Raw genomic sequence first — 15,043 nt, forward strand, 5'->3', positions numbered from 1 at the left:
AATATTTGTGTAAGAGAGGGAGGTGGGGAAAAGTCAACTAGTAGAGTGGTGTGGAATAGGAATAAACTACCCTATGGCATAGAATTAGGTTTTAGAACTTCGCCATACCTTAGAATAGAATACCCATGTCTCAAACAATTACACATGTCTGTTAGATTATATACATATTTTACTATCACATGATGTCATATATCACATTACCTACAATGGAGGCATTTTAAACAAACAAATGTCCTACAAAGATTTCATAACCTAATCAAACAAACGAACAATGGTTCCATGTTTCCTATAGATATATTACGATATCGAATCGTTTCATGATGTAACACTTTGAAACGTTTCAAATAGAACGCAACAGCGAGAATCATTTCTATGTATTTTAAGGGAAAAGTTGAAAACTGTTATCAGGATGAAACAGCACACATTCATATATGCGTATAAATACTAGACTTTCAAAACTATGTCGAGTTTATCAAAATCTTACCTGATATGTCTTGTGTTGGTATTTTCACTCAATTCAATAGATATGTTTTCAATGAAAATGATTGAGAATCAACGGTTATATCGTTACCATGTCCACCATAAGTCTCTCACACTGCCCTCGTTACTAAAAGCACAGCATTGATATATACCCATGTGAGCAGGCGGCAAAGCAAGCCCGATCCATTATTGATGCTGGACATATCTGATAAAACTCAATAACTTGCATTGGTTAATGTGGTGAAGAGAAGAGGTCCTCCCACGAGAACGTCGGCATTATTACAGGAGCCTGCCTGGGAGCCTCCTTCCTTTACTACGAGGTCATACCTGGGTCTCGTTGAATCCGATATAACGAGAGCAAAACAGTCTGTATGACGAACAAGGATTCAGTGACTTCGAAAACATTGAAAAACTAAAAATAGACTGACGATACTTTTTTCGGTGTCATCCTGTAGTCATATCGAGTTAGATCGCGGGCATCCATTTCCAGGAGCATCACATTTGAGCAAAATTATTATCTAGTGGCGAACTATAGGAGGATCACAAGGTTGTGACTTCCGGTATATCCAGGACTGTCATAAAGTCAATGAGACAACTTTATGTTAACAAAGCCGAAATGGTGTCTTCATACCTTGCAATACTTTTGTTTTGTTGCCTCTGCGCGCCCGGTTCCATGGAAAACTCCTACATACTCAACGCAGGTACATGTTCTTTTTACAACTTTCCGTGCATATGCACTTATCGTTCTCTATGTTGATTCTAGAACTTCAATCACTTTGCAGTTCATGCATTTATTAATTTATTCATTCATTCCTGCCATGTATTCTATCTTTCCTGTTTGATTCTGTCTTTGTTAGATGCTACAACAAACGATGTTTGCATATTTAGCATAAACCGCCAAGCAAACAAAATAACAATAATGTTGGCATACTAATTAATTATTTGTTTAATTTAGTGCTTGTTTTTCCCTTCAAATTGCTATGTCAATTTGGCATATTTTTAATGGAATAACAACACAAAAAACCAACATGTTAACAGAGTCTTAATTCAAACATAACTCCGATGAAACATAGACAAAATATGTATTTAACGGACATTAAAAGTACAATGAGAATCAGACAAAGTAAGAGCAATCATTCTCCAGTGAAAGAATTACTAGTTAAATCAAGAACATATTATTGCTTCGTGCGATATCACATATCCGATGGTCATTGGTATCCTGTAGTTTATATTACCAGGTCTCCACTTGAGACCAGTGGACCCGTATTCATGAAACCGTTCTCATGCTTAAGCATTAATTTTGTCATCAAGCCTTATGTCTTGTTTAAGTTAAACATTAATAAATAAGGCTGAGTTTGCCAAAGATTTAACAAAAAATCTTGAAAGGACTTCAAGTTATATTCAATGTTTATATTTGGCATTTAGGTTCCTGAAGCAGAATGTTGAACCTACTGGAACTTGTCTTGTCCGTGTTTTCTTGTTTATATTTTGCTCTTGTTTAGATGACTTTGAGTTTGAAATAAGATTACGTAAACAGATCGGCAATTTAATTGCACATCATATCTGCGCTAACGTATTTTTTTCTATGGTTGATGTTCTTGTATTCTAATTAATTCATTTACTCCTGAAAGTTCCTGGGTTGCAATCGAATTAAAATTTTCGGAAATGAATCTTAAATACCTATTGTGATATATAGATAATTAGTGTAAAGTTGTGTCCTTCATTGTTATAACATGTTTCTATTCGTCTGTTTTGTTTGAGCGCATTGCGATACGCCGTTTCTTTATCATTTACATCCAAACGGATTGTTCCATAATCACGGCATGCTTACTCATGTATGAAGTGAAGCATATGATAGCTCTGACATAACGCTCAGGGACAGTATATTTCTCTGTGAAATCTGGCCCATGACATTTGTTGTCCCGATTGGAAAAATAAATTATGTCATCCGAAGCAGGGATGTTCCAGAAATATGGAAGAAAAAACTCGTTTGATTTCATTTCACGTGTTCTATATATATGTGTAACGCAGTTACAAAAAAATCCATTAGGATTATATCAATTACTTTGCTATCTCGTGTGTCGAATGAATGCGTTTGGAAGTTACAGATACCATAGGTAGGATGGGTGAAGGTGATGATTGTAACACAAACCTTTGAACAACACAGGAAAATGCATTTGCCGATAATAATTTATTAATTTTCTTACATTTGCACTTCTGTGCTTTTTCACTTAATGCAGAAAAAAGTGGATTTGCTCCTTAGTTGATGAGTATCAAGTGTCCCTTTGTAGTCCATTTGACCAATGCAAATGATTCGAATAAGATGTATGAATACCATTTTATCAGCTTTAATGTGTGTACGTTTCTGTATGTTAGTAATTTATATGAACAGCGTAATCATCCTTGGTTCATCTGACCACCATTACAAACATATCATGTATACTCATTTACACCCTCTGGTTGATGAGACAGTAACAAATGTATGAGCATTTAGCTCTGGAATTCTCACACATCATAGACATAATTTCATATTCATGTCTTGTATATACTGTGTATAAAGCAGTTAATTGAACATACGCGAAAAAACAACACTTTAAAATACTTTAAAATTATACATTTGCCCTATTCTCTTTAACATATAACAAGTATTCTTTCCTGTATATCTCTCCCAGGTGACCATATAAAGGAGAACACTAAATTGCGCGTGATATTTTACCGTCATCTTCAGAATCATTCAATACGTATTTAATACAGAACCGTAGAGATATGCAAACCAGACACAAATCGATATATCTCAATAAACATTTTCACTAACATTGATGTCCAGGTTTGAATATTATTTCCCCATGAATCGACAGGAACTCTGCAGAATTGTAAACATGGGCGGTATTTCGCATGGAACACACTAGAGAATATTTCCAAACAAAACGCTTCAAAACAACGAAATATAACCATTATATGAAATCATGGGCGTGAGAAGGTTATAAAAACATTGCCTTTTATAGAATAATCATTTACGTAACAGAATTTGTTGATATGAAATTAAAATCATGGATTATGGATATGTATAAAAAGGTATTTGTTGAACTAAAATTTAAGTAATAGATGATGTACGATAAATATACTGAGAAGAAAGAAACGTCACGTGGTTAGTCACTGGTGTGAAATTCTTTTGTTCTAGTCATACATTTGAGTTTTTAAACGATATTTATTTACCACTATTGAAGCAGAAGTACAAGATGTCATATATAGGCTTTGAAACTGATGAAACTTCAACTATGATATACTGTATCTTATTTTAAATTTGTATCGAAATGTGCTATTCAGCTGTGTATTCATACTTTTTATCATGGCGCAGTTTAGGTGTTACTACACGTTTCGTATTTATAGGTCAAGATTGATTAGAATTATTATTATTTTACCTGATCAAGATTAAAAGATTTGTCCTTGTCTTTTTAACATGTTAGGATGGTTTCAGCAAATTCTAATTTCGAATTACAATTTCGTATTTTCTTCTTCTCCTTGTTATATCATGCTCTTTTTTTATTATCAATAAATATATATATAAATGTATATCAGAAGTGAATGCTTATATGTGGAAGTCAAACAAGAAAATATCGCCGAATTTTATTTGAAAACAAGCAAGACATTGTAAAAACAATTCATAATTGTAATTTTTTAAATCCAGATGTTCTGAAATGGCATGTGTAATGAAAAGTGATGTGCGCAGTATAATATTAACTGTTCAGTATATTATATAGGATGTATGTTGATCAATTGTTTTTTGTTTTTCACTCATCACTTTACAATAATGAAGTTTCTCTCAAAATTAAAAACAATCCTTTACGGCAATGCTATTATCATTATTATATAAGGACGCTTATGCTGTGTTATTGTCTTCACCGGATCCTCTTTGTAACCCATCACACCTGTTGACCTATATCCAGATATGTTATCTTGCTGTTGTTGTTCATTAACTATCTTTGTTATTCCATGACATATTTACTCAATGTTTAGCACCCTTTGTTTACTTACTGTATTCCACGGATGGTAAAACTACTTCGCGATTTTCTACTCTGCATTTTAAGAGAAAATCAGAATTAGCAAGTTGTATATGCTGATCCTGTTGAACATTTTGATTTTTTATTTGTCCTTTTTCTTTTCTGTCATTCACTCAGTCTAAATTGATTCTTGGAAACATACTAAAAGGCTATGAGTAATAGTTAAGGTTTGAATTACTGGACTGGTACAGTCCCCCTCTAGATTTCTTTCGATCAATTTTGATTTTCCTCAGTCTCCTCCTAAATATTTGATAAGTTTGTATTGAAAGATGATATTCACAAATCCGCATCAGACATCATACCATATAAACCTTGAGTATATTAAGTGGACAAATTTGTCATTTTTCTTTTTCTATTTATATACTTCAACCTCTTTCAATCCAATGCAGTTAGAGTGGAAGGCACTTTAAAACTATTTCCTATAACTATTCTAAGAAGTAGAATTTTCAAATCAAACTTGTGAAGTGATATTTTAGAGGATTTCTTTTAAATAGAAGTAAACATTTAACTGTAATTCATGGTTTTCTCTAGGAAACGCGATCACATATACTACCTTTATCTTTCAGTTCCTTATTTTTATGGAATTACAATATAAAGTATTTAAAAAACGTTACTAGTATTTTGACAAATGAAAAATAGGCCACATTCACCACACTGAAAAACAAACATTTAAACAGAAAATACGATAGTGAAATATGAATGCAATGAAAAGGACAAAGATTGATTATTTTAGAGTGTAATGTTTATGTTGGGGAGAATCCTTACAGTTGGAATATTTCCAACCGTTCGTAATTGAACGGAATGTTCTAAAAGTGATAACACACGTCTGATATCAAATCAATGCCGATCAAGGGTGATATAATGGGCTGACTGAAACGGCTAACGTTCAAACCGCGCAACATGCACGTGCTTGGTCAACAAATGGGAGAGCATATTGGATTGCTTGCCAAATGCAAACACATTAATTAGTTTGTGTCTGCGGTAAGTCGATGTAGCGTAACTATGTGACAATTCGATGAAAATCCGTTGGTTGCCAAACTTTTTTTTTAATCTTGAAAATGGAAACAACAAACATTAAGGTACTCCATGTCAATATGTCCGTTGATTATTATCTAGTTATATAAGCTATAACCTGTACTGTTAGTTATTGTTTTCAAATCTGTTTTGGTATTTTACCATTCAATTTAAGCAAACCTAGTTTCATGAATCTTCCATAAGGAATTTTCTCTAACTTAAAATACCCCATGGGAGAGCATTACATAGGTTAGGAAAATGTCCTTAAATCAAAGTTTTTCCTGAACTTATGTGATGTTTTTCTATGGTAGGTAAGATTTCCGAATTCCTTAAGTTAAGGAACATTTGTAAAACTGGGACCCATGCAGTTGTTCTTAATAACTCCGTATATCAATTAATTGTTTACTTGTTATTTAGTATTAGTTGTAGTGACTTCGGATTTTATTTTTCTGATACTTCTTATCAAATTTTGTTTGTGATTACGTACTTACTATCTGTTTATTTCATTGCTTTTAATTCCATCTCAGATGACAATTTAAAAGTCCGTCGTTAGATATTAATATCGGAAGTGATTTCCTTGATCACTGTTTTTTCGTTGACTTCGTTGCAGAATTGTTGAACTTTAACTTCTCCGTTAGTGAATCCAAAATACCAATTAACGTGGAAAGCTTTCCACCTAGCTGTTTGATAAACGTGATGATTTCAATTTCCGTACTGTGAATTTCACATTTTTTGATAGCAATAATCCTGCATCCCCAACCTGGTGTTTACATGTCGTAGTTGATTCGATATTCAAGGGCCTGTTGCCATTATCATGATTTTCGTGCAAGAAGTCAACTGACGGAAAATCTCGTAACACAAAAGATGAAAGGTTGATGACAATTATGAGAAGTTGTATGGTCGCCGTAGTGATCTCATTTAGAAATATTCCATTTCTTTGAAGGATATAAAGCTGTTCGTGTTTGATGCTAGTTAGTTAGCCTGCTGTTTCCGTTGTTGTATACCTTGTTCTCATTTGAGAACATGGAATTGCTTACTTTGATTGACTAAGGCTTACATGGCGTCGATGGAGCAGACGACGCTAACTCTACTGGAACAGCTGGTCTTTTTCTCCTTGTACTATTTCAGAAGCCTCCGTGTAAATCTCGTTTATTCATATTTTGTCCTAGTTTTATAGAATTTGAGTTTGAATTATGATGATGTCGACATATATTTTCTTGATGTTTTTTCTTTAGCAATTCTTTAACAAAGTAAATCTGCTACAGCCGGATGTAGTGCAGTAACATTACTTGGATAGCAATGTAAAAGTAGGATCTTTCGCTTGATAGACCTCGCGCTTGACTCAATGAGAAATTGGAATTTTCTGTAGAAAGTGACATAAGTGGCAATTTAGAACCCTTTTCATCGCTGACGAGTCCAAGAAGGAGGACGAAAGAGTTATATAATGCGGTTCGATTCATTGTTTCATTTTAAATTATCTAATTCGAAATATATATCAAAATGCATATTTCATTTGTTTGTCTTATGAACAATTATTGAAATTAGTAGTAATTCCAAACCAGGCTAAAATCGATCATTGGATTTTTAAAAAGCAAGGCTAATACACGGCGGTTTAAGTAATTTGATTCGGTAGACCAGTCATTATAGTTCCATCACACTTGACGTCTCCTGTATACAAGATTAATCTGTATTATATCAACAATGTTACAGCGCTGGTGTAGGGATTAAAAACAAGTTAGGCATAGTATGACAAATTATTTTAAAATAGTGAATAACCCATTATAAATAACTGAAGTCCGTTATTGTAATATTGACAGACTTGTCCCACTGATGGGACGTCTATGTCCCACGACGTCCAATATTAATAACCATAACTTATTATTGCATACCCACGTGTCTCATTAAATTCGTGGATATTGCTAACAGCGACGGAACACGAAGAGGTCGAAACACCATAGCATTAGGTCGTAACTAACATATTCAATGACAAGAACGAGCACAATGGCACTAGATCAGAACTAACATACCACTCACCAGAACAAACCACCATGGCACTAGATCAGAACTAACATACCACTCACCAGAACAAACCACCATGACACTAGGTCGGAACTAACATACCAATCATGAGAACAAACCACCAGGGCACTAGATCGGAACTAACATAATACTTACCAGAACAAACCATCATGGCACTAGGTCGGACCTAACATACTCACCAGAACAAACCGCCATGGCACTAGGTCGGAACTAACATACCACTCAATAGAACAAACCGCCATGCCACTAGGTCGGACCTAACATAATACTCACCAGAACAAATCACCATGGCACTAGGTCGGAACTAACATACCACTCCCCAAAATAAACCACCATGGCATTACATCGGAACTAACATACCAATCACCAGAACAAACCACCAGGGCACTAGGTCGGACCTAACATACCACTCCCCAAAATAAACCACCATTGCATTACATCGGAACTAACATACCACTCACCAGAACAAACCACCATGGCACTAGGTCGGAATTAACATACCACTCACTAGAACAAACCACCATGGCACTAGGTCGGAACTAAGATACCACTCACAAGAACAAACCACCATGGACTAGGTCGGAATTAACATACCACTCACAAGAACAAACCACCATGGCACTAGGTCGGAATTAACATACCACTCACTAGAACAAACCACCATGGCACTAGGTCGGAACTAAGATACCACTCACAAGAACAAACCACCATGGACTAGGTCGGAATTAACATACCACTCACAAGAACAAACCACCATGGTACTAGGTCGGAATTAACATACCACTCACTAGAACAAACCACCATGGCATTACATCGGAACTAACATACCACTCACCATAACAAACATCCATGGTACTAGGTCGGAACTAACATACCACTCACTAGAACAAACACCAACCACTAACATGGCACTCACTAGAACAAACGACCACACTACTAACATACCACTCAACAGAACAAACCACCATGGCACGGAACTAAAATACCACCACTCACCACTCACTAGAACAAACCATCCATGGAACTAACATATCACTATGGCACTAGATCGGAACTAACAAATCACTCACTAGAACATACTACCATGGCACTAGATCGGAATTAACATATCACTGACTAGAACAAACCATCATGGCACTAGGTCGGAACTAACATACCACTCACCAGAACAAACCACCATGGCACTAGATCGAAACTAACATACCTCTCACTAGAACAAACCGCCATGGCATTAGGTCGGAACTAACAAATCACTCACTAGAACATACCACCATGGCACTAGATCGGAACTAACATATCACTCACCAGCACAACCCAACATGGCACTAGATCGAAACTAACATACCTCTCACTAGAACAAACCGCCATGGCATTAGGTCGGAACTAACAAATCACTCACTAGAACATACCACCATGGCACTAGATCAGAACTAACATACCACTCACCAGAACAAACCACCATGGTACTAGATCGGAACTAACATACCACTCTCTAGAACAAACCGCCATGGCATTAGATCGGATCTAACATACCACTCACCAGAACAAACTACCATGGTACTATGCCGGAACTAACATACCACTCACCAGAACAAACCACCATGGCACTAGATCGGAACTAGTATACCACTCACCAGAACAAACCACCATGGTACTATGTCGGAACTAACATACCACTCACTAGAACAAACCACCATGGCATTAGGTCGGAACTAACAAATCACTCACTAGAACACACCGCCATGGTACTAGATCAGAACTAACATACCACTCACCAGAACAAACCACCATCGTAATAGATCGGAACTAACATACCACTCACCAGAACAAACCACCATCGTAATAGATCGGAACTAACATACCACTCACTAGAACAAACCAACATGGTATTAGGTCGGAAATAGCATACTACTGACTAGAATCATCATGGCACTAGGTCGGAACTAAAATATTCACCAGAACAAACCACTATGGTACTACGTCGGAATTAATATACCACTCACCAGAACAAACCATCATGGCACTAGGTCGGAACTAAAATATTCACCAGAACAAACCACCATGGTACTAGATCGGAACTAGTATACCACTCACCAGAACAAACCACCATGGTACTATGTCGGAACTAACATACCACTCACCAGAACAAACCACCATGGCACTAGGTCGGAACTAAAATATTCACCAGAACAAACCACCATGGTACTAGGTCGGAACTAACATACCACTCACTAGAACAAACGACCATGGCACTAGGCCGGAACTAACATACCACTCACCAGAACAAACCACCATGGCACTAGGTCGGAACTAAAATATTCACTAGAACAAACCAAAATGGCACTAGATCGGAATTAACATACCACTGACTAGAACAAACCATCATGGTACTAGGTCGGAACTAACATACCACTACTCTAGAACAAACACCATGGCATTAGATCGGAACTAAATATTCACCACCAGAACAAACACCATGGTACTAGGTCGGAACTAACATACCACTCACTAGAACAAACCACCATGGCACTAGATCGGAACTAGTATACCACTCACCAGAACAAACCACCATGGTACTATGTCGGAACTAACATACCACTCACTAGAACAAACCACCATGGCATTAGGTCGGAACTAACAAATTACTCACTAGAACACACCTGGTACTAGATCACTAACATACCACTCACTAGAACAAACCAACATGGTACTAGGTCGGACATAGCTCACCAGAACAAACCATCATGGCACTAGGTCGGAACTAAAATATTCACCAGAACAAACCACCATGGTACTAGATCGGAACTAACATACCACTCACTAGAACAAACCATCATGGCACTAGGTTGGAACTAAAATATTCACCAGAACAAACCACCATGGTACTAGATCGGAACTAACATACCACTCACTAGAACAAACCAGAACAAACCACCATGGCATTAGAACAAACCACCATCGGAACTAACATACCACTCACTAGAACAAACCACCATGGTACTAGATCGGAACTAACATACCAACTAACATACCACTCACCAGAACAAACCACCATCGTAATAGATCGGAACTAACATACCACTCACTAGAACAAACCACCATGGTACTAGATCGGAACTAACATACCACTCACTAGAACAAACCAACATGGCACTAGGTCGGAACTAAAATATTCACCAGAACAAACCACTATGGTACTAGGTCGGAACTAATATACCACTCACAAGAACAAACCACCATGGCACAAGGTCGGAACTAAAATATTCACCAGAACAAACTACCATGGTACTATGCCGGAACTAACATACCACTCACCAGAACAAACCACCATGGCACTAGGTCGGAACTAAAATATTCACCAGAACAAACCACCATGGTACTAGGTCGGAACTAACATATCACTCACCAGCACAAACCACCATGGACTAGGTCGGAACTAACATACCACTCACCAGAACAAACCACCATGGTACTAGATCGGAACTAAGATACCACTGACAAGAACACACCGCCATGGACTAGGTCGGAATTAACACACCACTCCTAGAACAAACCACCATGGACTAGGTCGGAACTAACGTACCACTCACTAGAACAAACCACCATGGCACTAGGCCGGAACTAACATACCACTCAACAGAACAAACCACCATGGCACTAGGTCGGAACTAAAATATTCACCAAAACAAACCACCATGGTACTATGTCGGAACTAACATACCACTCACTAGAACAAACCATCATGGCACTAGATCGGAACTAACATATCACTCACCAGCACAACCCAACATGGCACTAGATCGAAACTAACATACCTCTCACTAGAACAAACCGCCATGGCATTAGGTCGGAACTAACAAATCACTCACTAGAACATACCACCATGGCACTAGATCGGAATTAACATACCACTGACTAGAACAAACCATCATGGCACTAGGTCGGAACTAACATACCACTCACCAGAACAAACCACCATGGTACTAGGTCGGAATTAACATACCACTCACTAGAACAAACCATCATGGCACTAGATCGGAACTAACATATCACTCACCAGCACAAACCACCATGGACTAGGTCGGAACTAACATACCACTCACCAGAACAAACCACCATGGTACTAGATCGGAACTAAGATACCACTGACAAGAACACACCGCCATGGACTAGGTCGGAATTAACATACCACTCACTAGAACAAACCACCATGGACTAGGTCGGAACTAACGTACCACTCACTAGAACAAACCACCATGGCACTAGGCCGGAACTAACATACCACTCACCAGAACAAACCACCATGGCACTAGGTCGGAACTAAAATATTCACCAGAACAAACCACCATGGTACTAGATCGGAACTAGTATACCACTCACCAGAACAAACCACCATGGTACTATGTCGGAACTAACATACCACTCACTAGAACAAACCATCATGGCACTAAATCGGAACTAACATATCACTCACCAGCACAACCCAACATGACACTAGATCGGAACTAACATACCACTCACCATAACAAACCACCATGGCACTAGGTCGGAACTACTATACCATTCACCAGAACAAACCACCAGGGCACTAGATCGGAATAAACATACCACTCACCAGAACAAACCACCATGGCACTAGATCGGAATAAACATACCACTCACCATAACAAACCACCATGACACTAGATCGGAACTAACATACCACTCACCAGAACAAACCACCATGACACTAGATCGGAACTAACATACCACTCACCAGAACAAACCACCATGGCACTAGGTCGGAACTAACATACCACTCACCAGAACAAACCACCATGACACTAGATCGGAACTAACATACCACTCACTAGAACAAACCACCATGGCACTAGGTCGGAACTAACATACTCACCAGAACAAACCATCATGGTACTAGGTCGGAACTATCATACCACTCACCAGAACAAACCATTATGGCACTTGATCAGAACTAACTTGCCACTCAGTAGATTTGTTTAATATCGGCAGCTCTATCGTTTTGTTTTGAAAATTAAAGCCTGCAGCATATAGGTCTCCTTATAATACAAGGTGGAGCAGTTTCCGGTAAAGGAGGAGTGCCAATTTGGGCCTTCTGGTGGCCATGACGAATACTTTTTTTATTTTTTGTCGATTAAAAACTTCAGGTCAGACGGTAATGACATGACATTAATCTAAGGTCAGCTCAAGGCCGTTCAGTTGTTATAGGGGGGACAAGTAGGGGATCAAATTCATAATTATTGCGATAATTATCAAACTAAAATATTTTTATTTAGTTTTTTTCTCTTAAATGTCATTTGATGATATATTTTAGAACCTTCATTAGAAAAAATGACCAAAAAATATGCCATTGTTGAAAAGTAGGTCACGGTAATTAAGTGCCCTAATTACTAATTAAGTCACACTTGAGCACCGTTTTTTGTCTTAATGCATCTATAAACAATACGTTTATCACGTGCAATGTATTTATTTGAAATATTTTTACAAATATGGATGATATTAAAATGGAAAAAATCAATTTAGCACCGGGTTTCACAGGATCATAAATGACCTTTGTCTATTACTAACAGGATTGTAGTTTTGTTTACTGCTTTTGTAAGGGGAATGGTGGTGTTGGGATATTCATTTAGGAGTCACAATCTGACCAGTTCTCCACCGTCATTGCGTCATCAACACATCTAAGGAAACTTGAGGAGGCAGTTGTTTGTGTAGTATCAGACTGGTGTCGGTCATAAGAAAGATACCATAGGACAGATGCAATGTGGGCACAGCAGCCGACTACTCTGGCACCAACCTTACATTGACAATACCAGCCTGATATTGGGGTCAGTCCATTAGAATATTCAATCCAAAGATTGTACACCTTCGAAGCAACATTTATAAAGTCCTGTGAGTCGATAATAATCTTGATCAGTTAATCCATAAGGTGAATCAAAGTCTAAACAACTTTTTTTAGAAGCCAGTGATCTCAGTGAAAGCAGAATTTCTGATATTTCAGATGAATCCAGTTTTGAGTCTTCACTGGTAGGAGTGAGTGACTGAAGAACATCGGAATGAATATCACCATCCACTATATGAGAAGCACAGCACCTAGATGTGTTTGGAATCAAGACACCTGTCTTAATAAAAAATCTTAACTCTTATTTCCGTGCATGTTTTCACCATTTTACTTTTTTCATCTCTGGACTTTCCACAAACGAAACATCGCGATTCAGTAAGCGTAGCTCGTGGAATATCAAGTTTGATTTTTTTAGAGTCAGGTGTCTCATTCTGATGGTCTAAACCACTGTTAGAATGATCTACTGGTTCATGGTGTTTGTAGAATCTCCCACTGCATTTCTTACATACAGGGTTACCTAAACATAAATCTTTATTGATGTTATCTGTCAAGAAAGACAGAATATCTGCCTGATTCAGACGATATGTTCTGACTTTATAATCTGCTTTGCAGCAAGCACACTGCTTGTGTACTGGCATTTTACAAAAATAACAAAAAGTTAATAAAAATTAAACAAAATACTATAATACCATTATATATATGTCACACTTGTATGAATGAAATTATATTTAACGGTTTAGTTATACACAAGATATGTGCATAAGTCAATGCATGTACGAACTGCACAGAACAAAGTATACTTATACATCTGGATATACCATGTGTTACATACACTGAATTGTAGATTACTGAAGTTTGCTAGTGTTTAAAACAAGTCCATTAACAAGGTATACATCAGGGAGATGTCATGATGTCATACTATTTTATGTTAAAGCTCTAGTGTCAAACCATCTTATGTTAAAGCTCAAGAGTACAACTAATGCACGGAAGAATTATTTTACTGTGAAATTTATTTGAATTATTTTTCATACAATATAATTCAATATTCATTTTCATTCACCGGAATAAGATAGTGACTGGTGCTCTTGCACTTTAAATTGTAACTGGTCTATTTAAATGACATGCCTCTCTTACCCAGACTGTAACTTCTTCATTGCTCTAATTCATGCAAAAACATTTCAAATAAATACATTGCACGTGATAAACGTATTGTTTATAGATGCAATAAGACAAAAAACGGTGCTCAAGTGTGACTTAATTAGTAATTAGGGCACTTAATTGTCGTAACCTACTTTTCAACAATAGCATATTTTTTGGTCATTTTTTCTAATGAAGGTTTTAAAATATATCATCAAATGACATTTCAGAGAAAAAAACTTTAAAAAAAATGTTTTAGTTTGATATTTATTGCAATAATTATGAATTTGATCCCCCACTTGCCCCCCCCCCCTATAACAACTGAACGGCCTTGAGTTGACCTTTGATTAATGTCATGTCATTACCGTCTGACCTCAAGTTTTTAATCGACAAAAAATAAAAAGTATTCGTCATGGCCACCAGAAGGCCCAAATTAGCACTCCTCCTTCAACAT

The sequence above is a fragment of the Ylistrum balloti genome, unplaced genomic scaffold (genome assembly GCF_031769215.1).
Source record: "Ylistrum balloti isolate Yb309-2 unplaced genomic scaffold, AGI_CSIRO_Ybal_v1 Utg369928, whole genome shotgun sequence".
NCBI classification, from domain to species: Eukaryota; Metazoa; Mollusca; class Bivalvia; order Pectinida; family Pectinidae; genus Ylistrum; species Ylistrum balloti.